Source organism: Leuresthes tenuis, unplaced genomic scaffold (assembly GCF_036924035.1).
Source record: "Leuresthes tenuis unplaced genomic scaffold, fLeuTen1.0.hap1 SCAF_23, whole genome shotgun sequence".
Taxonomy (NCBI): Eukaryota; Metazoa; Chordata; class Actinopteri; order Atheriniformes; family Atherinopsidae; genus Leuresthes; species Leuresthes tenuis.
Genome location: NW_027325377.1, coordinates 12,425,803 through 12,448,810, shown reverse-complemented (window position 1 = coordinate 12,448,810; position 23,008 = coordinate 12,425,803). Strand labels below are relative to the sequence as shown.

Below are 23,008 nucleotides of genomic sequence, written 5' to 3'. Positions count from 1 at the left end.
GTATTTTAACCTTTTCTTACCCGCTTTTTACCAACTACGGTCGGACATTCACACCTTCTTATGGCGGAACACCTCCGCTCCCTCTTTTGATGGTGTATGTTCGGGCATTCGAACCTTTTCTTACCCGCTTTTTACAAACTATGCTCGGACATTCAAACCTTCTTGTAGCCGAACACATCCAGTCCTGCTTTTGATGATGTATGGTTGGGCATTCGCACCATTTTTTTTACCCATTTTTGAGGAATTATGGGTGGACATTCACACCTTCTTGCAGCTGAACACCTCCGCTCCCACTTATGATCATGTGCGGTTTGATATTCGAAAATTTTCTTTCATGTTTTCTAGCAATTATTGATGGACATTCAGACCTTCTTGCAGCTGAACCCCTCTGCACCCGCTTTTGATGGTGTATAGTCGGGCTTTCGAGCCTTTTCTTCCCCGGTTTTTACAAATTATGGTTGGACATTCAGACCTTCTTTTAGCCGAAAACCTCCGCTCCCTCTTTTGATCATACATTGTCGGGCATTCGCACCTTTTCTTACCCGCTATTTACAAAACATGGTCGGACTTTCACACCTTCTTGTAGCCGAACACATTCGCTCCCGCTATTGATTGTGTACAGTCGGGTATTTTAACCTTTTCTTACCCGCTTTTTACCAACTATGGTCGGACATTCACACCTTCTTATGGCGGAACACCTCCGCTCCCTCTTTTGATGGTGTATGTTCGGGCATTCGAACCTTTTCTTACCCGCTTTTTACAAACTATGTTCGGACATTCAAACCTTCTTGTAGCCGAACACATCCAGTCCTGCTTTTGATGATGTATGTTGGGCATTCGCACCTTTTTTTTTACCCATTTTTGAGGAATTATGGGTGGACATTCACACCTTGTTGCAGCTGAACACCTCCTCTCCCACTTATGATCATGTGCGGTTGGATATTCGAAAATTTTTTTTCATGTTTTCTAGCAATTATTGATGGACATTCAGACCTTCTTGCAGCTGAACCCCTCTGCACCCGCTTTTGATGGTGTATAGTCGGGCTTCCGAGCCTTTTCTTCCCCGGTTTTTACAAATTACGGTTGGACATTTAGACCTTCTTGCAGCCGAAAACCTCTGTTTCCTCTTTTGATCATACATTGTCCGGCATTCACACCTTTTCTTACCCGCTTTTTACAAACCATGGTCGGACTTTCACACCTTTTAGTAGCCAAACAACTCCGCTACCGCTATTGATTGTGTACAGTCGGGTATTTTAACCTTTTCTTACCCGCTTTTTACCAATTATGGTCGGACATTAGCACCTTCTTACAGCGGAACACCTCCGCTCCCTGTTTTGATCATTTATGGTCTGGCAATACTACCTTTTCTTACCCGTTTTTCAGTAATTATGGCTGGACATTCACAGCTTCTTGCAGCCGAACACCTCTTCTCCCGCTTTTGATGATGAATGGTCCGGCATTCTTACCTTTTCTAACACATTTTTCAGCAATTATTGTCGGTCATTCACACCTTTCTCATCAGCTTTTTGCAAATTATGATCTGACATTCACACCTACTTGCAGCCGAACACCTCGGTTTCCGCTTTTGTGATGGTGTATGTTCGGGCATTCGAACCTTTTCTTACCCACTTTTTACAAACTATGCTCGGACATTCACACCTTCTTGCAGCGAAACACCTCCGCTCCCTCTTTTGATTGTGTATGTTCGGGCATTCAAACCTTTTCTTACCCGCCTTTTACAAAACATGGTCGGACTTTCACACCTTCTTGTAGCCGAACACATCCCTTCCCGCTATTGATTGTGTACAGTCGGGTATTTTAACCTTTTCTTACCCGCTTTTTACCAACTACGGTCGGACATTCACACCTTCTTATGGCGGAACACCTCCGCTCCCTCTTTTGATGGTGTATGTTCGGGCATTCGAACCTTTTCTTACCCGCTTTTTACAAACTATGCTCGGACATTCAAACCTTCTTGTAGCCGAACACATCCAGTCCTGCTTTTGATGATGTATGGTTGGGCATTCGCACCATTTTTTTTACCCATTTTTGAGGAATTATGGGTGGACATTCACACCTTCTTGCAGCTGAACACCTCCGCTCCCACTTATGATCATGTGCGGTTTGATCTTCGAAAATTTTCTTTCATGTTTTCTAGCAATTATTGATGGACATTCAGACCTTCTTGCAGCTGAACCCCTCTGCACCCGCTTTTGATGGTGTATAGTCGGGCTTTCGAGCCTTTTCTTCCCCGGTTTTTACAAATTATGGTTGGACATTCAGACCTTCTTTTAGCCGAAAACCTCCGCTCCCTCTTTTGATCATACATTGTCGGGCATTCGCACCTTTTCTTACCCGCTATTTACAAAACATGGTCGGACTTTCACACCTTCTTGTAGCCGAACACATTCGCTCCCGCTATTGATTGTGTACAGTCGGGTATTTTAACCTTTTCTTACCCGCTTTTTACCAACTATGGTCGGACATTCACACCTTCTTATGGCGGAACACCTCCGCTCCCTCTTTTGATGGTGTATGTTCGGGCATTCGAACCTTTTCTTACCCGCTTTTTACAAACTATGTTCGGACATTCAAACCTTCTTGTAGCCGAACACATCCAGTCCTGCTTTTGATGATGTATGTTGGGCATTCGCACCTTTTTTTTTACCCATTTTTGAGGAATTATGGGTGGACATTCACACCTTGTTGCAGCTGAACACCTCCTCTCCCACTTATGATCATGTGCGGTTGGATATTCGAAAATTTTTTTTCATGTTTTCTAGCAATTATTGATGGACATTCAGACCTTCTTGCAGCTGAACCCCTCTGCACCCGCTTTTGATGGTGTATAGTCGGGCTTCCGAGCCTTTTCTTCCCCGGTTTTTACAAATTACGGTTGGACATTTAGACCTTCTTGCAGCCGAAAACCTCTGTTTCCTCTTTTGATCATACATTGTCCGGCATTCACACCTTTTCTTACCCGCTTTTTACAAACCATGGTCGGACTTTCACACCTTTTAGTAGCCAAACAACTCCGCTACCGCTATTGATTGTGTACAGTCGGGTATTTTAACCTTTTCTTACCCGCTTTTTACCAATTATGGTCGGACATTAGCACCTTCTTACAGCGGAACACCTCCGCTCCCTGTTTTGATCATTTATGGTCTGGCAATACTACCTTTTCTTACCCGTTTTTCAGTAATTATGGCTGGACATTCACAGCTTCTTGCAGCCGAACACCTCTTCTCCCGCTTTTGATGATGAATGGTCCGGCATTCTTACCTTTTCTAACACATTTTTCAGCAATTATTGTCGGTCATTCACACCTTTCTCATCAGCTTTTTGCAAATTATGATCTGACATTCACACCTACTTGCAGCCGAACACCTCGGCTTCCGCTTTTGTGATGGTGTATGTTCGGGCATTCGAAGCTTTTCTTACCCACTTTTTACAAACTATGCTCGGACATTCACACCTTCTTGCAGCGAAACACCTCCTCTCCCTCTTTTGATTGTGTATGTTCGGGCATTCAAACCTTTTCTTACCCGCCTTTTACAAACTATGGTCGGACATTCAAACCTTCTTGTGGCCGAACACATCCACTTCTGCTTTTGATGATGTATAGTTGGGCATTCACACCTTTTCTTACCCATTTTTCAGTAATTATTGGTGGACATTCAGACCTTCTTGCAGCTGAACACCTCTGCTCCCGCTTTTGATGGTGTATAGTCGGGCTTTCGAGGCTTTTCTTCAACGGTGTTTACAAATTATGGTTGGAAATTCAGACCTTGCAGCCGAACACCTCCGCTCCCTCTTTTGATCATACATTGTCGGACATTCGCACCTTGTCTTACCCGCGTTTTACAAACCATGGTCGGACATTCACAGCTTCCTCTCCACCATACTTGTATGGTGGGATATTCACACCCACTTGCATCCGAAGACCTCCGCCCCCACTTTTGTTGATATTTAGTCGGTCATTCACACCTTACCCGTTTTCTTGCAGCCAAACACCTCTGATCTCGCTTTTGATGATGTAAGATTGGGCATTCAGACCTTGCTTTTCCTGCTTTTCACCAACTATAGACGGACATTCACACCTTCTTGCAGCCGAACACTTCCGCTCCACCTTTTAGGTTTCTATCACACCTTTTTTTTCACCGCATTTTATAGATTATGGTTGGAAATTCTCAACCACTCATCCGAAGACCTCTCCTCCCGCTTTTGTTAATATATTTGAACTTTAGTCAGACATTCACACCTACTTGCAGCCGAACACCACCTCTCTAGCTTTTGATGATGTATGGTCCGGCATTCCTACCGTTTCTAACACATTTTTCAGCAATTATGGTAGGACATTCACACCTTCTTGCAGCTGAACACCTCCTCTCCCACTTATGATCATATGCAGATTGATTTTCGAAAATTTTCTTTCATGTTTTCTAGCAATTAATGATGGACATTTAGACCTTCTTGCAGCTGAACACCTCCGCTCCCGCTTTTGATCATACATTGTCAGGCATTCGAACCTTGTCTTACAAACTTTAGTCAAACATTCACACCTTTTTGCAGCCGAACACAGTTTTTTTCAGCCAATTTTGGGCATTCGAACCTTTTCATACCCACTTTTTACCAACTATGGTCGGACATTCAAACCTTCTTGTAGCCGAACACATCCAGTCCTGCTTTTGATGATGTATGTTCAGGCATTCGAACCTTTTCTTACCCGCTTTTTACAAACTATGCTCGGACATTCAAACCTTCTTGTAGCCGAACACATCCACTCCTGCTTTTGATGATGTATGGTTGGGCATTCGAACCTACTTGTTGCCCGCTTTTCATTAATTATGGGTGGACATTCACACCTTGTCGCAGCCAAACACCTCCGCTCCCTGTTTTGATCATGTATGGTTGGACATTCGCACCTTTTCTCACCCGCTTTTTGCAAACTATGGTCGGCCATTCACAGCTTCCTCTCCACCATACTTCTATGGTGGGATATTCACACCCACTTGCATCCGAAGACCTCCGCCCCCACTTTTGTTGATATTTAGTCGGTCATTCGCACCTTACCCACTTTTGGCAAACTATGGCCTTCTTGCAGCCAAAAACCTCTGATCTCGCTTTTGATGATGTAAGGTTGGGCATTCATACCTTGCTTCACCTGCTTTTCACCAAATATAGTCGGACATTCACACCTTCTTGCAGCCGAACACTTCCGCTCCACCTTTTAGTTTTCTATGGGGCATTCACACCTTTTTTTTCACCGCATTTTATAAAAACACCACAGGAACACCGTATTGAGGCTTTGTTCTGACCGCTCATTCGGTGTCGCGTTTCTTTCAAGCAATTCTCCTGGTTAGCCCGCACTCGGCTCGCTCCCAGAACCGTGTTAAAGTCTACTTCGCATTCACTCTCTTTCCTCAGCAGACTAAAAGAAAGTTTCATCTTGGGCTCCCTGAAACTTCCATCCTGCACCGCTGTTTGCTTTTTCACAAGAGCAGAGGAGAGCGCACCGTTCCCAGGGGCACTACAGTACCGGGTCGATGCTTGGAGTGAACGGAGCAAGCTCCTTTTTCAACTCCTATTGATACAAATCCATTTAATATGTAGTCCTCGCATAGAGGACACATCAGACATTAAACTAATAAGAACAGATACTACACTTGATCTTAGCCAAAAGGCCGAGAAGCGATAACTGTCCACTGGTTCACGTCCGAGGGCCCTTCCTGGCACAATGCGCACTTGTAGCGGTGTTCTTTTTATGGCCATAGTTTCACTTTGCACCTCCGCCCACCCGCTGCACTGAGCACTCTTCAGCCCTTTTAAATGGTATAACTTTACACTACCGCACGCTCCAGCGAGCACCATTCAAGCAACAACTTTGCACTCCAGCTTCGAACATTGGCACAGTCGCAACAAGTAAGGCGACTCTACTCAGAGAAGTCACTCTGCACAGTAACAAGATTTCTTTTGCACAGACAGAAAGGGCTTCATCCGCAAAGGTAAAGCCTGCCAAAAATAGAAACAACTCTTTAGTGCTGCTCAACGTTGTACTTTGCAGTAAAAGAAAGAGCAAATCTAAAGATTCAGGAATCCGAGAATAAGCTTACTTCCATGAGTTCTTCACGATTTCGGATTTTGCTATAAAATGAATTCCTTCACTCAAACTAAATTAAAACTGCTAAACCGCTAATCTGTTACATGCAAGGCAGATGTCAAATTCACCGAAATAGGATCTAAGGGTATTTGGCCAATCGAGCTGTAGCAGCTTCGGTAAAAGAGTATAAGTTGAAGAGTTTGTGAATAAAGGTGTGCGCACACATAGTGAGTTGTAGGAAAATAGGCAGGGAGCAATGCCGGCTGGGGTATAGGTTCTTGTATGTTGTCTGACTGTTTGATTTGAATGTGTTGTGTAAGTGTCCTGTTGAATGTTACATGTTTGGGCTTTGACACGCTTCACTGTGGTTGTTAACTGTGTGGTGTGTCCTGAAATGTTATATGTTTGGGCTGTGTGACATGCTTAATGCTTTTCAGTAGCAACCCACTTATTCATATATAGCAACTGACAACATAAGAAGTCCGGACATACTTTGATAGTAGTTGTAGAAGTATCCTTATTGATAATAGATAAACTAATTCATAGTGATAGAACAGTAGATGAACAGGTGCCTGCACATGTCTCATGAAAATAAAATGGGTGTATGATTGCTGACGGCAGAGCAATACTGCCAAACTTATGAGTTCTTGTGGCAAACTTGATTCAGTGTCTTGACGTGTATACGCTGTTTCGCTGACTTGTCACAAGAAACAAAGTATGTTTGAGAAGATCTGACCATTTTATTACGGGAGGATCAGTATGTATGGATTCTGATGTGACTGATAAACTCATTCGTATCTTAAGCATAATCTAATACGTGAGACAACGCCCTGGCACACAATCAAAAAAAAAAAAAGAGAGAGCGGTTTTGTGTCCCCACAGTCCATAATGTAGAAAAGAGAGAAAAAAGCCTTTCTGATTTGTTGTGTGTGCTCACAGTGCAGAGTGTAGAGAAAAGAGAGAAAAGAAAGCCGTTTTGGTGTCACGGGTGTTGTGACTTACACACACACATTTCTGAATTGAGAAAGGAAATTATTTTAGAGGAAGCACTAGAGTTTAGATCCCACATTTGTTGATAGGCATTCATTTAATTTTTCTTTTAATCAGTTTTAAAGTGAATACTAACTGAGAAATGAAAAAGGTGAAGAGTTTAGAAGCTTGGTTCAAGAGCAAAACTTGGTTTATGATCAGCTCAGTCTCTAAACAGAACAGCAAAGGGCTTCATCGAACATTTAAAAAAGATTCAGATTGTTAGAATATCCAGAATTTATAGGAATGGTGGTGATTACTCTTATTTTCTAGAATGGAAATAACTGCACCATGTCTGTTTTATGAATTTAAGGGGCTAAAAAGTTTTGTTCTCGTTTTTCTATGATTAACCGAATGTATGTGAGAGTCCAAACAGACAGAAGGGTTACGGCCGAGCGCTGGACCTTCCAAAAAAGATGAGACAGGCTGGACCCGTGCCATACTAGTTAAGGCCTGCCTGTGGATAACAGGTTCTTTAAACTCTCACACACACAAACTCACACACGTTCGCACACATACACCCATTCACACACACATTCTTGAACTTGCTGCAAGATTAAACCTTTGCATTAACTGACTCCAGCAACTCTGAGTCTCATTGAGAGACTTTTCTCAACAATTGGGTCCTCAAACCAGATCTCAACGTTTTTTCCGCTTTCCAGGGTCGGAGCTGAAACCGTGCACGGGGGAGTCCAGTACTCCTAATGAAAGACCCCCTGCTGAATTGCGGTAATTAGGGGCCAGTGTCCACTGAAAGGGGGAAAAAGGGACGAGATAGTACTTTTGAATCAATGGCCAGAAGCCATTGGCAGTGCAGGCATCAACAATAATGGTGTTATTTCACCCATTAACACTTAAGGTACCTCATGCAGTGGCTGTGATATGGTTACTTAACAAAATATCTTTACCAGACATCTCTCCTACATAACAGTTCTTCTTTCACAGCCACACCTTGTTGTCGAGAGATGTGCTACACTTAATCCATCCACACTGCTACCTACCCCACAGATGGAAAGCCAGAAATAACCATCAGTGTTTTACCCAGGCCAGACTTAACTGATATACGTTATGAAAATGCAGAAATAACTATATTTATTCAACAGATCAAGGAAAAAAACCCTGATGGCACAAATGCTACAGGATTTGCAGTAGTAACAGAAACTGAAGTTTTCTTAAAACAACCACTACCAAAAAATTACTCTGTTCAAGCAGTCGAATTGGTAGCTTTAACTGAAGCTTGTAAATTAAATAACAAAAAGGTTGTTAACGTTTACACTGACAGTCAGTATGCCTTCTCAACTGTACATGTGTTAACACAGCATTGGAAAAACAGGTATGTTGACATCCACAGCTAAATGTATAAACTACAAATATTTTAGCATTATTAGATGTTATTCAATTGCCATCTACAATAGACTCGTATGAATGACCGGAAGGAAAACCATACTGCCAAAGAATTTGTTTAAATATGCTGCAGTATTGAGCCACGGACCATGTCATGTCTCAACAGGAGGGATGGAAGCAATAATGAACCAGGTTTTTACAGCATATGGTTTTACTAATTATTAAAAACATTTTTTTAGAATAAATAAATGAATAAAGTTTTGTCTAGCAGGTCAAATATGTGCAAAATACATTCCACAGGGCAATCTAAGACCAAAACGAAGATAATTCCCTAAGCCAGTGTATCTTTTTCAACATATTTGTTTGGATTTCATTATTTCATTATTTTGTAGATTTCATTGAACTAAATTAATGTTAAGGGAAACGATTCTGCTCAGTGACAACAGAGGTTTTTACCAAATGGTCTGAAATATTTCCATGTGCACAAGCAGATGCACTCTCAGTAGCAAAATCACGCGTAAAATAACTCATTTCTAGATTTGAAATTCCTGAAAAGATCTTCAGTGATAATTTGACACACTTTGTAAACAATGTCATCTCACTGATGGCAAAGAACTTAAAATAGACCTTAGAAACCACTGTGATATAGAAGGTTTCGCTAACACATTGGAATTGTTTTACTATTTACATTTGCATGTGCAGTGAAGAATTGCTTGCTGCTGATAAATGCAAAGAAGAACAGCTTACACATAAATGCTCACATATAGGCTGCTGAATGCAATGAAGACCTGCTTATCCAGTAAAGTTCAATGTCAATGTGTAATATTCAATTAGGATTTGCAAAACAGTGAAGTTAAACAATGAATGGGTCCATAGTCGGTATGAGAAGACTACAGGAATATTTACCTGGGTGTACGTTCAAACAGAGATGAGAAAATTGCGATAAATTATTGTTTGTTTGTTTGTTAGTATGTATATGAATGTTATGTGTATAAACTGTGTTGAGTTGTAGTTACTCAGTAGTGTCTCAGTGAAACAACCGACGGGGGAAGCCTTGCGGTGACAACAAAAGCAGTGTTTTACTGATCAGTCAAGTTGCTCCAGTGTACTCCATACAAACTGGTTGGCTACTGAAGGGATAGAAAATGGGGAATACTTGTTTTAAAGCAAACAAGGAATTAGATGGGAAAAATACATGTTTTAACGGGACCCAGACAATATTAAATACTCAGACAGATGGGAGAAGAAGTGTAGTTTTGTAGGAAATCACAAAATTATTACATAAAATTAGTGAAATCAATTGAAGAATGCCTTTCTGAAGAGCTGTTTACCACAGATGAGCAGCTTTGCGACCAAGCACATTGTAGATCGCTTTACTGCCAAAATGATCTAGTTTAATGGATTGGTTTAGACATTTATAACAGCATTTTAAGAACAAAGAGAGAAACAAAAAGGGACAACGCTTCATGGTGGAAGGTGATGTATAAATAACTGTGTATATGATGAAGGAGAGACCATTTGAGCAGCACAGCCATTTCGCAGCACAGGGACAGCAGTCCAAGTTAAAGGATCTCCCATGTGGTATCACCTGTCACACTGTGTCAAGGCATCAAAAGAAGAAAAATTCACCAAACTCAAGGACAAAGAGACGAAGACTCCGGTGAACGAAGAGAGAGGACTTACAAACCAGAAATACAAAAGGATGCTCGATATCAAGATCCAGAAGAAGAGGCTAACAATGCCACGAACACTTACGATGCTGGGAATGATGCCAGCAATGAACAGAGAAGAAGATTCAGTGTCATCAATCTGCAACACGTGCCTCTAATGAGGGGGTGAATATAGAATCCTCAACGATTACAACGTCTCTGGGAACTGTGACAACAACAAGGTTTAAACCATTTTGATATATATTGTAACCTATTGGCTAAGGAATAGTGCTGAAAATGAGGTAAATCTAATCCACCACTGTCCTTGGTCTTCTGTAGGGTTTTTAAACTAATATGTGGTGGTTTGTTTTTCCACAGAAATTTGGAGATGCATGAATCTAGTGACTTAAACCAAGTAGCAGATGGTTTTATGGGGATCATTGAGAACAAATAGTTAACTTTTGGTAGTATCATCATTTTAATGGTTGTAACTCTCCCCATAAGTGATATAGGTAAGGACTTCCAACGAGAGAGATCGTCCTCTACTCTCTTTACTAATTGCACATAATCCATCTGTACTTATCAGTTTAATATGTGATATGTCTATGCAAGGACTACATATTAAATGGATTTTTATCAATAGGAGTTGAAAAAGGAGCTTGCTCCGTTCACTCCAAGCATCGACCCGGTACTGCAGTGCCGCTGGGAACGGTGCGCTCTCCTCTGCTCTTGTGAAAAAGCTAACAGCGGTGCAGGATGGAAGTTTCTTTTAGTCTGCTGAGAAAAGAGAGTGAATGCGAAGTAGACTTTAACACGGCTCTGGGAGCGAGCCGAGTGCGGGCTAACCAGGAGAAATGCTTGAAAGAAACGCGACACCGAATGAGCGGTCAGAACAAAGCCTCAATACGGTGTTCCTGTGGTGTTTTTATAAAATGCGGTGAAAATAAAGGTGTGAATGCCCCATAGAAAACTAAAAGGTGGAGCGGAAGTGTTCGGCTGCAAGAAGGTGTGAATGTCCGACTATATTTGGTGAAAAGCAGGTGAAGCAAGGTCTGAATGCCCAACCTTACATCATCAAAAGCGAGATCAGAGGTTTTTGGCTGCAAGAAGGCCATAGTTTGCCAAAAGCGGGTAAGGTGCGAATGACCGACTAAATATCAACAAAAGTGGGGGCGGAGGTCTTCGGATGCAAGTGGGTGTGAATATCCCACCATACAAGTATGGTGGAGAGGAAGCTGTGAATGGCCGACCATAGTTTGCAAAAAGCGGGTGAGAAAAGGTGCGAATGTCCAACCATACATGATCGAAACAGGGTGTTTGGCTGCGACAAGGTGTGAATGTCCACCCATAATTAATGAAAAGCGGGCAACAAGTAGGTTCGAATGCCATACCATACATCATCAAAAGCAGGAGTGGATGTGTTCGGCTATGTGAGTGAGGATAGCTGTATAAGGTGATATCATGTATAACCGGCTTGCTCATTTCTGTGCTTGAACAGCAGCTTTATAAGGAGATATCTCTGAGAAAAACATGTGGTGAAACTAGGACCGCACACACAACGGTCTTCTGAAAGTAACTCCTTATACAGGCACACACACGCACACACATAGAGGAAGAGACAAGATATTGACGCACACACATCTCATAAGGAGGAGACTGAATACAAGTGTATATAACATCACACTCCTAGACAAAGACAGAGCTTTTCCGTACTTTGTGCTGTTCGCATGTGGTGTACTGAACTGCTCTCCGCACTTTGCAAACTGCGCAAATAAAACTGTGTTGATTTTTATATCGTCGCATCTGTCTTCCTCCTTCACTGCATCAACGGACTCGGAAAGAGGCACAGGTTTACCTCAACAATTTTGGGGGCTCGTTCGGGATGTGGTGAGGAGAGGACGGAGTTCATTCGGATAAAAGATTCCTTCACGGTGACAGAGACGGGACACGAGCCGGCACGTTAACACAGAGGTAAGCAGAACCTGTTTTATCAAACTCTGCACATTGAATATCTTAAAACAACGTGTCCTGTCCTGAAACTGGTGATTGAATCAGCAAAAGACGATAAGAGTTAATGTTGATAACTGCGTGAAATTATAAGAGAAAAGTGAATATAAAAGAGGATAAAACAGACTGTCTTTGGTCGTGGCGGACCCCACCGGTTGCCTGACGAGGAACCGGAAGCCTGAGAGGCTGCTGGGTTAGAGTCCCGGGGAGGTGAAGACACCCCGAATTCTACTGGGTTTGAGTCCCTGGGGTTAGAGTCCCCTAAAGTAGTATACTCTACGGAGTTGGGTTAGAGTCCCTTGAGGTTATACTCCTCATAAATTCTTGAAGTCTGTTTGGGGTTAGAGTCCCCTAAAGTAGTATACTCTACGGAGTTGGGTTAGAGTCCCTTGAGGTTATACTCCTCATAAATTCTTGAAGTCTGTTTGGGGCTAGAGTCCCCTATACTAGAGTACAGGAACAGGGTTCCTGAGGTATTTTTTCTATAAGTGCATTTTGAAAGAGTGTGTGAAGATTTTAACGTGTTTTGTGTGTTTTGTATTTGTTTGAGAGAAATAAGGAGAAGCGGGCTGTGGGAAGAATAAAATTCTGAGGTGTCTAAAGGTGAATGGGTACATAAAACGGTGTCTTGACAAACTCGACAATCAGACAGAGGAAACCTAACGGTGATAACGTAATCTGTCTGAGCCATCGAAACCTAGCGGTGCTAACATAAGTTGCTTGGTTTGTCAAAAGGGTCAGTTGCTCGGGTGTTATGCCATACAAACTGACTGGCCGTTAATAAATCATCACCTTACAAGGCTTGTTGCTCGGACGTACGTCATACAAACCGGCTGGCCTCAGAATTTAGAAAAAGAGAAGTAAAATGGAGGGAGAGTTTGACAGGGAAATAGATGATGGGGGATGGGGCCCAGGTACGGGTGCCTGGAGGCCCCTCGAGCTGCAGTTAGAGAATACGTTAAAAGCAGCAGGGGCAGTGTTACCTAAAAAGGGTAGGGACAAGTCGAACAATTGGTGAGATATAAGGGCAAGAAAATGTCAGACCCCGGTCCGTTAGGGGCCTGGTTGTGGGAAAAGGAGAAAGAATGTAAGGTGAGGAAAGAAGAGCTGGCAGAGCAGGGACAAAAGGCAGGTGTGCTGCAACGTTCAAAATTAAAAAAGGAGGCGAAAGAGCAGGAGGAGCGACGACGGGGCTGGTCTGAGCTGGCGGTCTTCTGGCAAAGTGTGAGACATCTCCATGAGAACGCAGGAAAACCAGGAGGCAAACAAATGGTAACTGCACCTGACACTCCTACATGCCCACCTCCATATGCACCGCCTGCTGCACCGACACCAGGGTTATATCCCACACTATATGTGACTAGTGGTACACTTCAGGTTGGAGCCTCAGAAGAGACACTTGTAAGTGACAGTGTGACTGAAGCAGGTGCAGCCACTCCTACAGCATCAATCTCTGAGACGTCCGTAAGGACAGGGACGACGTCCAAATCCTCATATAACCCCTTCACAGGTGATAGCCTTTCGGCGCCCCCAGACCCATTCTCGCAGAGACAGGCAAGAGAACAGGCTCCACAGCACACGGTAAAACGAAAAGTCACACCACAGCCACGGAGGCAGGTCATGAGGGGAAGTGAGATTTCAGATTGTGAGGAGGAAGCAGAAGCAGCAGGGACAGCTTCTTTTCAAGGAAAGGGACAGTGGGAAGGTGAAAGACAAGAAGTACCAGTAAGTTTTAGCTTGGCAGGATCATGGAGGGAAGAGGAGGAAGATTCAGCCGTCAGGAAAGAGAGAGAGCTAGATGAGTTATGTCGGAGAGAGATAGAAGAGCTCTGTCAAAAAAGGGACGGACTGGTGAGAAGTGTAGAGAAAGGAATGAAGGTGGCAGAGGAACTGACAGATACGATAGGCAGAAGAGTTAGCCAGCGCCGACGTGGTGGGACAATCCTTCCGGTCACAATGTACCCACTAACAGCAGTACCAGGACAAGGTGACCAGTACCGACCATTTACTATAGGGGACATACAGGCCATAGTGGAGAAATTACCACCTGTAGCCGAGGGTGGAAATTTGTGGCTCAGCAAATTGGATTCTCTGACGGCAGGACAGAAATTGGCATTAGGGGACTTTAGAGCTATTGCAGGACGATGCATGACGGGTGGGGACATGAGAGAAATTGAGACTATCGCTCATACAAACAGAATGACAGATGACACCCCCTTCACGCATCTTAGCACTGAAATAGGGAAAGCAATGAGAGACAAATATCCACTACCTAACGCCACCGTAATGCCAAAGATGAGATGGGACCCCAAACAAAATCCCAGGGAGTATGTGGATCAGAGCAAGGATTTATGGTTGAAACACACAGGATGCCACCCAGGGAAAGCTGGAGCTCAGAGAGAGTGGTTTAGACAGGCTATACTGGAAGGAGTGCCGGAGAATGTCAAAACAGCCATGGTTAATAACCCGGACATGCTCGGTAGTGAATCCCATGTCTGGGAGAAACACTTAATACACCACCTCACCCGTGCTCAAGATAATACGCAGAAGGAACAGGATGACTTAAAAGAATTGCAGGTTCAGCTGTTAAAATTACAGTTAACGGAAGCTAGACAGAAATGTAATGATAAAAATAAAAAACAAAAAGGGGAAGCTGCGAAGGTCATGTTAGCTGCCGAGCCACCACAGGTTCCTGATTTATTTCCGGTCCCACCATGGGTACCGCAGCCCCCATCAGGCGGGAGAAGACATGGGGGAGGACCAATGCGGGGTGGAGGCTTTGGGGGAAGAGGTCGGGGACTAAGGGGCGGTACAGGAAGAGGACAGTCGGGGGAGACTCGTTGTTGTTATCTCTGCAGAGATCCTAATCACTGGATAAGAAACTGCCCACATAATCCAAGGGCACAGAAAGGTGTGGATAGTGGTCCTCCTGGGAGAGGCAGGGGTCGCGGCTCTGGACCTCCTGTTACTGCTCCTATGTATCCTCAGCATCCTTGGGGAGCAGCTGGCGCTGGTCAGTACCCATCGTGGGACAATGGGGAGAACTCTGACCAGTCCGGTCAATATTGACACACCCCACAGAGACTCTCAGACAGCATCACTACGGCAGAACCGATGCTGTCAGTTCAGATTGAGAAAAAAGATCTGCCTTTCTTGGTTGACACTGGAGCCACATGTTCCACATTGAAAGTTGTACCATCTGGTTCCCTGTCATCGCATACCATCACGCTTATGGGCTTCTCTGGGGAGAAAAAGACACTGCCGTTCACTAAGCCGCTACTCACCCAGGTGGGAAAACAGACTGTGACACATCCATTTGTACATTCACCTTCTGTACCGATGAACTTGCTGGGAAGAGATCTCCTGATAAAACTGGGGGCCACGATACTCTGCAGCGCCGATGGCCTGGTTGTTGTCATGCCTGATGGATCTCATTTGCCGTGCTCTGGACCGATGGAGAACATCACTGGTCAATATCTTGTGCAGCCAGTGAATGAACAATACGCGGACATATACTGGGGTCTATTACAGCCGGAAACATCTGAGCGGCGTGGTATCCTCTCGGCTTACCTCCAGTGGAAACCCTGGATTTCCCAACTCGAACCCTATGTCTCACCTCCAGATTCCCCCCATGTTACTCTATTTTATGATGGGTTACAGACAGATTGGTATCAGGAAAATTTAGTGGTTTACCTGCATTGACTTGGCTAATGCATTCTTTTGTCTTCCCTTGGCGGAAGACTGCAGGCACATTTTCTCGTTTTCGTATCAGCACAAGCAGCTACAGTACACCAGGCTGCCGCAAGGGTTCGCTTTGTCCCCAGGGATTTTTAACCAGGTTCTAAAAGATATCCTGAGTGATTGCCCACTACCAGAGCAGGTGACTCTCGTTCAGTATGTAGATGATTTGTTGTTGGCAGCGCCCACTGCGGCTCTGTGTTTGGAAGCAACTAAAAATGTCCTTTTACATCTTGCAAGAACAGGGTTCAAGGTCAGCAAAGCCAAACTTCAGGTTGCACGGCGGCAGGTAGCGTTTTGGGGCAGGCAAATTTCCCAAAAAGGAGCAGGGCTCTCCCCTCAGCACAGGTCTACTATTCTCCATCACTCTAAGCCAGTGAAGGTAAAGGACATGTTGTCTTTCTTAGGGTTGACGGGCTATAGTAGGACTTACATAGCCAATTACACCGGCTTAACTAGACCTCTGCGGGCCCTAGTGAAAGAACAAGGCATGCGCAACCTGTCAGCGACCCTGAATTGGACTCAGGAGGCGGAGGAAGCCTTTATTGCACTAAAACAGGCCCTCTCCACAGCAGCAGACCTAGCTATACCCGATTATAGCTTACCATTCTACTTGGATGTCTCTGGAACAGAACTTTGCACTAATGGCGTCCTGTTCCAGAGAAAAGGGGGTGAGAGAGTAGTACTAATGTACATTAGTGTGATGCTAGACAATATGGAAAAGCGCCATCCTATGTGTACACAACAGGCAGCAGGGATAGCAAAGCTCATTCAAAAAACTGCACACATTGTCATGGGACATCAACTGCACATTCTGACCACACATAGCGTTGTGGCCTATGTGAACTCACAGACTTTTACGCTGACTGCTCTGAGACAAAGACGACTGAGCAAAATTCTCGAGGCACCAAACCTGACTTTCACTCATGAAGGCATAAACATGGCAGATCAGCTAGGAACAGGTGAGCCACATGAGTGTACGGACAGAGTGCAGAAAGAGGAGAAAGTACGACTGGACCTACAAACAGAACCGATACCAGGGGCCAGAGAACTGTACACAGACGGCTGTTGCTTCAGGGATGAACGAGAAGGACTGAAAGCAGCATATGCAGTTGTAGAAGACGTGCAAGGGGAATTGATCACACGACAAACAGAGAGACTGGAAGGACAGCAGTCAGCACAAAGAGCAGAAGTATTGGCAGTAATAGCAGCACTGAGGCTAGGGGAAGGGCAGGAAGTAAAGCTAAAATCTGTGCACAGACCAAAATGAATTGGCTAGATGCGTTGCCCTTAGCCTTAATGTCCATCAGGAGCTCTGTTAATCAGTCCACAAGGTTTACACCACATGAGCTCCAGACAGGGAGAGCTTTTCCTGGACCTCAATCTAAGTTGCCAGGAACAGGACATATTGAACAACACCTAACCCACAAAATGTATTTCCATGAACTCCAAAGTCTCGTTGCAGAATTTTCAAAGCAGGTGGCGAGTAGCAGAGGAGAGGGCCAACCAGCGCCGGCTCCAGAGGCTGAGTGGGTATTGCTGAGGGTCATCAAAAGAAAGTGGTCGGAGCCAAGGTGGACAGGGCCCTATCAGGTGACCGAGAGGACCTCCCACGCAGTCCGAGTCAAAGGGAAAGGTGATACGTGGTTCCATTGGAGCCAGTGTGCGGCAGCCGAGGAACCTCAACGCTCCCTAGCAGCGACTCACCAGGCGCTGAAAGATTTGCACACTGTACCGGCTGGTACAGAGGAAAAGACCACCAACCAACAAGGGGCAGAATAATCCCCTGGTGGCATTTTGCAGGCAGAAGTAGTACACTTCTGCCTCCTTGCAACGACATCATTGACGAGCAGGACGGGTGTCAGACCCGGGCTCCAACTCAACCCTCATCGGGAGAAAGTGAAATCTCCTCCGAAGAACGACTCCAGATGACGGCATCTCAGTTGAATTGTGTTATTTTTGGATTTGTTTTAATCATAATCGTGTTTGCTTGGGCTTTGCTTAAACTTGCTCTTACAGGTCATACCAAATTATAATCATGTTAAGGTTTGCTATTTGCTAAGGAGTTGGGTAATGTTGACAAACTATAAGGTTTAAAGCTCCTCTAGGGGTAACCCCGCCTAGAGCACCCTGATAGATAAGGTCTGACTTACCAAGAAAGTTTTGCTTGCTATTTTTATCATACTTGAGACACAGTGAAACATATTAGAATGTTATTGTTTGGGAGTTGGAAAATTCTCACATGTTGTGCAGCCATCGCGTGCGTGATTGTACCCCTGATCTTCTGGTTATGTGAACCCAGTCTCTAAAACAATGCATGAACACTCTGGGATTGACAATCCGCTGGATGAATGGCTGACCAAGGTGTTTGGGAAATGGAAGACTCTGACAATGTCACTTTTTGTATCTCTTGCTATATTCGTCGCTATTTTGGTGACTTGTGGTTGCTGCTGTATCCCATGTATCCGTTCACTTGCCATTAGACTTATAACTACCACTATAGAGGGGAAGGCTCCCTCCCCTTTGGTAATGTCACTGCTGAACCCTCCCGATCCTGATACAAATGAAGATGATATCATCAGAATGTCGGAGATTGTGTGATCATCTTGTTGTTATCAACGTGGGGTTTTTCAATTTATTTTTAGTCATGTATTGTTACTCAACTATTTGTGTGATCTCTTAATAGAGATCAAAAGGGGGTATTGTGAGTGAGGATAGCTGTATAAGGTGATATCATGTATAACCGGCTTGCTCATTTCTGTGCTTGAACAGCAGCTTTATAAGGAGATATCTCTGAGAAAAACATGTGGTGAAACTAGGACCGCACACACAACGGTCTTCTGAAAGTAACTCCTTATACAGGCACACACACGCACACACATAGAGGAAGAGACAAGATATTGACGCACACACATCTCATAAGGAGGAGACTGAATACAAGTGTATATAACATCACACTCCTAGACAAAGACAGAGCTTTTCCGTACTTTGTGCTGTTCGCATGTGGTGTACTGAACTGCTCTCCGCACTTTGCAAACTGCGCAAATAAAACTGTGTTGATTTTTATATCGTCGCATCTGTCTTCCTCCTTCACTGCATCAACGGACTCGGAAAGAGGCACAGGTTTACCTCAACAGCTACAAGAAGGTTTGAATGTCCGAGCATAGTTTGTAAAAAGCGGGTAAGAAAAGGTTCGAATGCCCGAACATACACCATCAAAAGAGGGAGCGGAGGTGTTCCGCTGTAAGACGGTGTGAATGTCCGACCATAGTTGGTAAAAAGTGGGTATGAAAAGGTGCGAATGCCCAAATTCGGCTGCAAAAAACTGTGTTCGGCTGCAAAAAGGTGTGAATGTTCGACTAAAGTTTGTAAAAAGCGGGTAAGACAAGGTGCGAATGCCTGACAATGTATGATCAAAAGCGGGAGCGGAGGTGTTCAGCTGCAAGAAGGTCTAAATGTCCATAATTAATTGCTAGAAAACATGAAAGAAAATTTTCGAAAATCAATCCGCACATGATCATAAGTGGGAGAGGAGGTGTTCAGCTGCAAGAAGGTGTGAATATCCTACCATAATTGCTGAAAAATGTGTTAGAAACGGTAAGAATCCCGGACCATACCTCATCAAAAGCTAGAGAGGTGGTGTTCGGCTACAAGTAGGTGTGAATGTCTGACTAAAGTTCAAATATATTAACAAAAGCGGGAGGAGAGGTCTTCGGATGAGTGGTTGAGAATTTCCAACCATAATCTATAAAATGCGGTGAAAAAAAAGGTGTGATAGAAACCTAAAAGGTGGAGCGGAAGTGTTCGGCTGCAAGAAGGTGTGAATGTCCATGTATAGTTGGTGAAAAGCAGGAAAAGCAAGGTCTGAATGCCCAATCTTACATCATCAAAAGCGAGATCAGAGGTGTTTGGCGGCAAGAAAAGGGGTATGGTGTGAATGACCGACTAAATATCAACAAAAGTGGGGGCGGAGATCTTCGGAGGCAAGTGGGTGTGAATATCCCACCATACAAGTATGGTGGAGAGGAAGCTGTGAATGGCCGACCATAGTTTGCAAAAAGCGGGTGAGAAAAGGTGCGAATGTCCAACCATACATGATCAAAAGAGGGAGCGGAGGTGTTTGGCTGTGACAAGGTGTGAATGTCCACCCATAATTAATGAAAAGCGGGCAACAAGTAGGTTCGAATGCCCAACCATACATCAACAAAAGCAGGAGTGGATGTGTTTGGCTACAAGAAGGTTTGAATGTCCGAGCATAGTTTGTAAAAAGCGGGTAAGAAAAGGTGCGAATGCCCGACAAAGTATGATCAAAAGAGGGAGTGGAGGTTTTCGGCTACAAGGTTTGAATGTACGACCATAGTTTGTAAAAAGCGGGTAAGAAAAGGTGCGAATGCCCGAACATACACCATCAAAAGAGGGAGCGGAGGTGTTACACTTGAAAGACGGTGTGAATGTCTGACCATAGTTGGTAAAAAGTGGGTAAGAAAAGGTTCGAATGCCCGAATATATACCATCAAAAGCGGAAGCGGAGGTGTTCGGCTGCAAGAAGGTGTGAACGTCCGACCAAAGTTTGTAAAAAGCAGTTAAGAAAAGGTTCGAATATCCAACCAAACATAATCAAAAGTGGGAGCAGAGCTTTTCGACTGCAAGTAGGTGTGAATATCCACCCATAATTCCTGAAAAATGGGTAAGAAAAGGTGCGAATGCCCAACCATACATCATCAAAAGAAGAAGTGGATGTGTTCTGCTACAAGAAGGTTTGAATGTCCGACCATAGTTTGTAAAAAGCGGGTAAGAAAAAGTTCGAATGCCCGAACATACACCATCAAAAGAGGGAGCGGAGGTGTTCCGCTGTAAGATGCTGCGAATGTCCGACCATAGTTGGTAAAAAGCGGGTAAGAAAAGGTTAAAAAACCGGACTGTACACAATCAATAGCGGGAGCGGAGTTGTTCGGCTACAAGAAGGTGTGAAAGTCCGACCATGGTTTGTAAAACGCGGGTAAGACAAGGTGCGAATGCCCGACAATGTATGATCAAAAGAGGGAGCGGAGGTGTTCGGCTGCAAGGTCTGAATTTCCAACCAATAATTACTGAAAAATGGGTAAGAAAAGGTGTGAATGCCCAACTATACATCATAAAAAGCAGAAGTGGATGTGTTCGGCTACAAGAAGGTTTGAATGTCCGACCATAGTTTGTAAAAAGCGGATAAGAAAAGGTTCGAATGCCCGAACATACACAATCAAAAGAGGGAACGGAGGGGTTTCGCTGCAAGAAGGTGTGAATGTCCGAGCATAGTTTGTAAAAAGTGGGTAAGAAAAGGTTCGAATGCCAAAATATACACCATCAAAAACGGAAGCCGAGGTGTTCGGCTGCAAGTAGGTGGGAATGTCAGATCATAATTTGCAAAAAGCTGATGAGAAAGGTGTGAATGACCGACAATAATTACTGAAAAATGTGTTAGAAAAGGTAAGAATGCCGGACTATTCATCATCAAAAGCAGAGAAGAGGTGTTCGGATGCAAGAAGCTGTGAATGTCCAGCCATAATTACTCAAAAACGGGTAAGAAAAGGTAGTATTGCCAGACCATAAATGATCAAAACAGGGAGCGGAGGTGTTCCGCTGTAAGAAGGTGTGAATGTCCCACCATAATTGGTAAAAAGCGGGTAAGAAAAGGTTAAAATACCCGACTGTACACAATCAATAGCGGGAGCGGAGTTGTTTGGCTACTAAAAGGTGTGAAAGTCCGACCATGGTTTGTAAAAAGCGGGTAAGAAAAGTTGCGAATGCCGGACAATGTATGATCAAAAGAGGGAACGGAGGTTTTCGGCTGCAAGAAGGTCTAAATGTCCAACCATAATTTGTAAAAACCGGGGAAGAAAAGGCTCGGAAGCCCGACTATACACCATCAAAAGCGGGAGCGGAGGTGTTCAGCTGCAAGAAGGTCTGAATGTCCATCAATAATTGCTAGAAAACATGAAAAAAAATGTTCGAATATCCAACCGCACATGATCATAAGTGGGAGAGGAGGTGTTCAGCTGCAAGTAGGTGTGAATGTCCACCCATAATTCCTCAAAAATGGGTAAAAAAAAAGGTGCGAATGCCCAACCATACATCATCAAAAGCAGGACTGGATGTGTTCGGCTACAAGAAGGTTTGAATGTCCGAGCATAGTTTGTAAAAAGCGGGTAAGAAAAGGTTCGAATGCCCGAACCTACACCATCAAAAGAGGGAGCGGAGGTGTTCCGCAATAAGAAGGTGTGAATGTCCGACCGTAGTTGGTAAAAAGCGGGTAAGAAAAGGTTAAAATACCCGACTGTACACAATCAATAGCGGGAAGGGATGTGTTCGGCTACAAGAAAGTGTGAAAGTCCAACCATGTTTTGTAAAAAGTGGTTAAGAAAAGGTGCGAATGCCCGACAATGTATGATCAAAAGAGGGAGCGGAGGTTTTCGGCTGCAAGAAGGTCTGAATGTCCAACCATAATTTGTAAAAACCGGGGAAGAAAAGGCTCGAAAGCCCGACTATACATCATCAAAAGCGGGAGCGGAGGTGTTCAGCTGCAAGAAGGTCTCAATGTCCATCAATAATTGCTAGAAAACATGAAAGAAAATTTTCGAATATCAAACCGCACATGATCATATGCGGGAGAGGAGGTGTTCAGCTGCAAGATGGTGTGAATGTCCACCCATAATTCCTGAAAAATGGGTAAAAAAAGGTGCGAATGCCCAACCATACAACATCAAAAGCAGGTGTGAATATCAGATCATAATTTGCAAAAACCTGATGAGAAATGGTGAGAATGCCCGACTATACACCATCAAATGCGGGAGCGGAGGTGTTCGGCTGTGAGTAGGTGTGAATGTCCGACCATACTTGCTGAAAAATATGACAAAGCAGTTTTCACTTGGTTTGAGTGAAGGAATTCATTTTATATCAAAATCCGAAATTGTGTAGAACTCGTGGAAATAAGTTTATTCTCGGATTCCTAAAGGTTTAGTGTTGTTCTTTGGTATACTGCAAAGTAATACTTTCTATTTTGTTGAAACCGATTCAGACATGGATAAATATGAAGGACAAAGCAGTTTTAACTTGGTTTGAGTGAAGGAATTCATTTTATATCAAAATCCAAAATTGTGTA

The 23,008-nt window shown here is 43.9% G+C and overlaps 1 non-coding gene and 1 pseudogene across 1 annotated transcript; one reads left to right on the top strand and one right to left on the bottom strand.

Annotated features, from left to right (window-relative positions):
- Positions 1–5,508: 5,508 nt before the first annotated feature.
- LOC140283285 (U2 spliceosomal RNA) lies at positions 5,509–5,699 on the bottom strand. The gene has a single exon (XR_011909995.1). It is a non-coding gene; the product is annotated as a U2 spliceosomal RNA (small nuclear RNA).
- Positions 5,700–10,670: 4,971 nt separating this feature from the next.
- LOC140283412 (U2 spliceosomal RNA) lies at positions 10,671–10,847 on the top strand (annotated as a pseudogene).
- Positions 10,848–23,008: the final 12,161 nt, after the last annotated feature.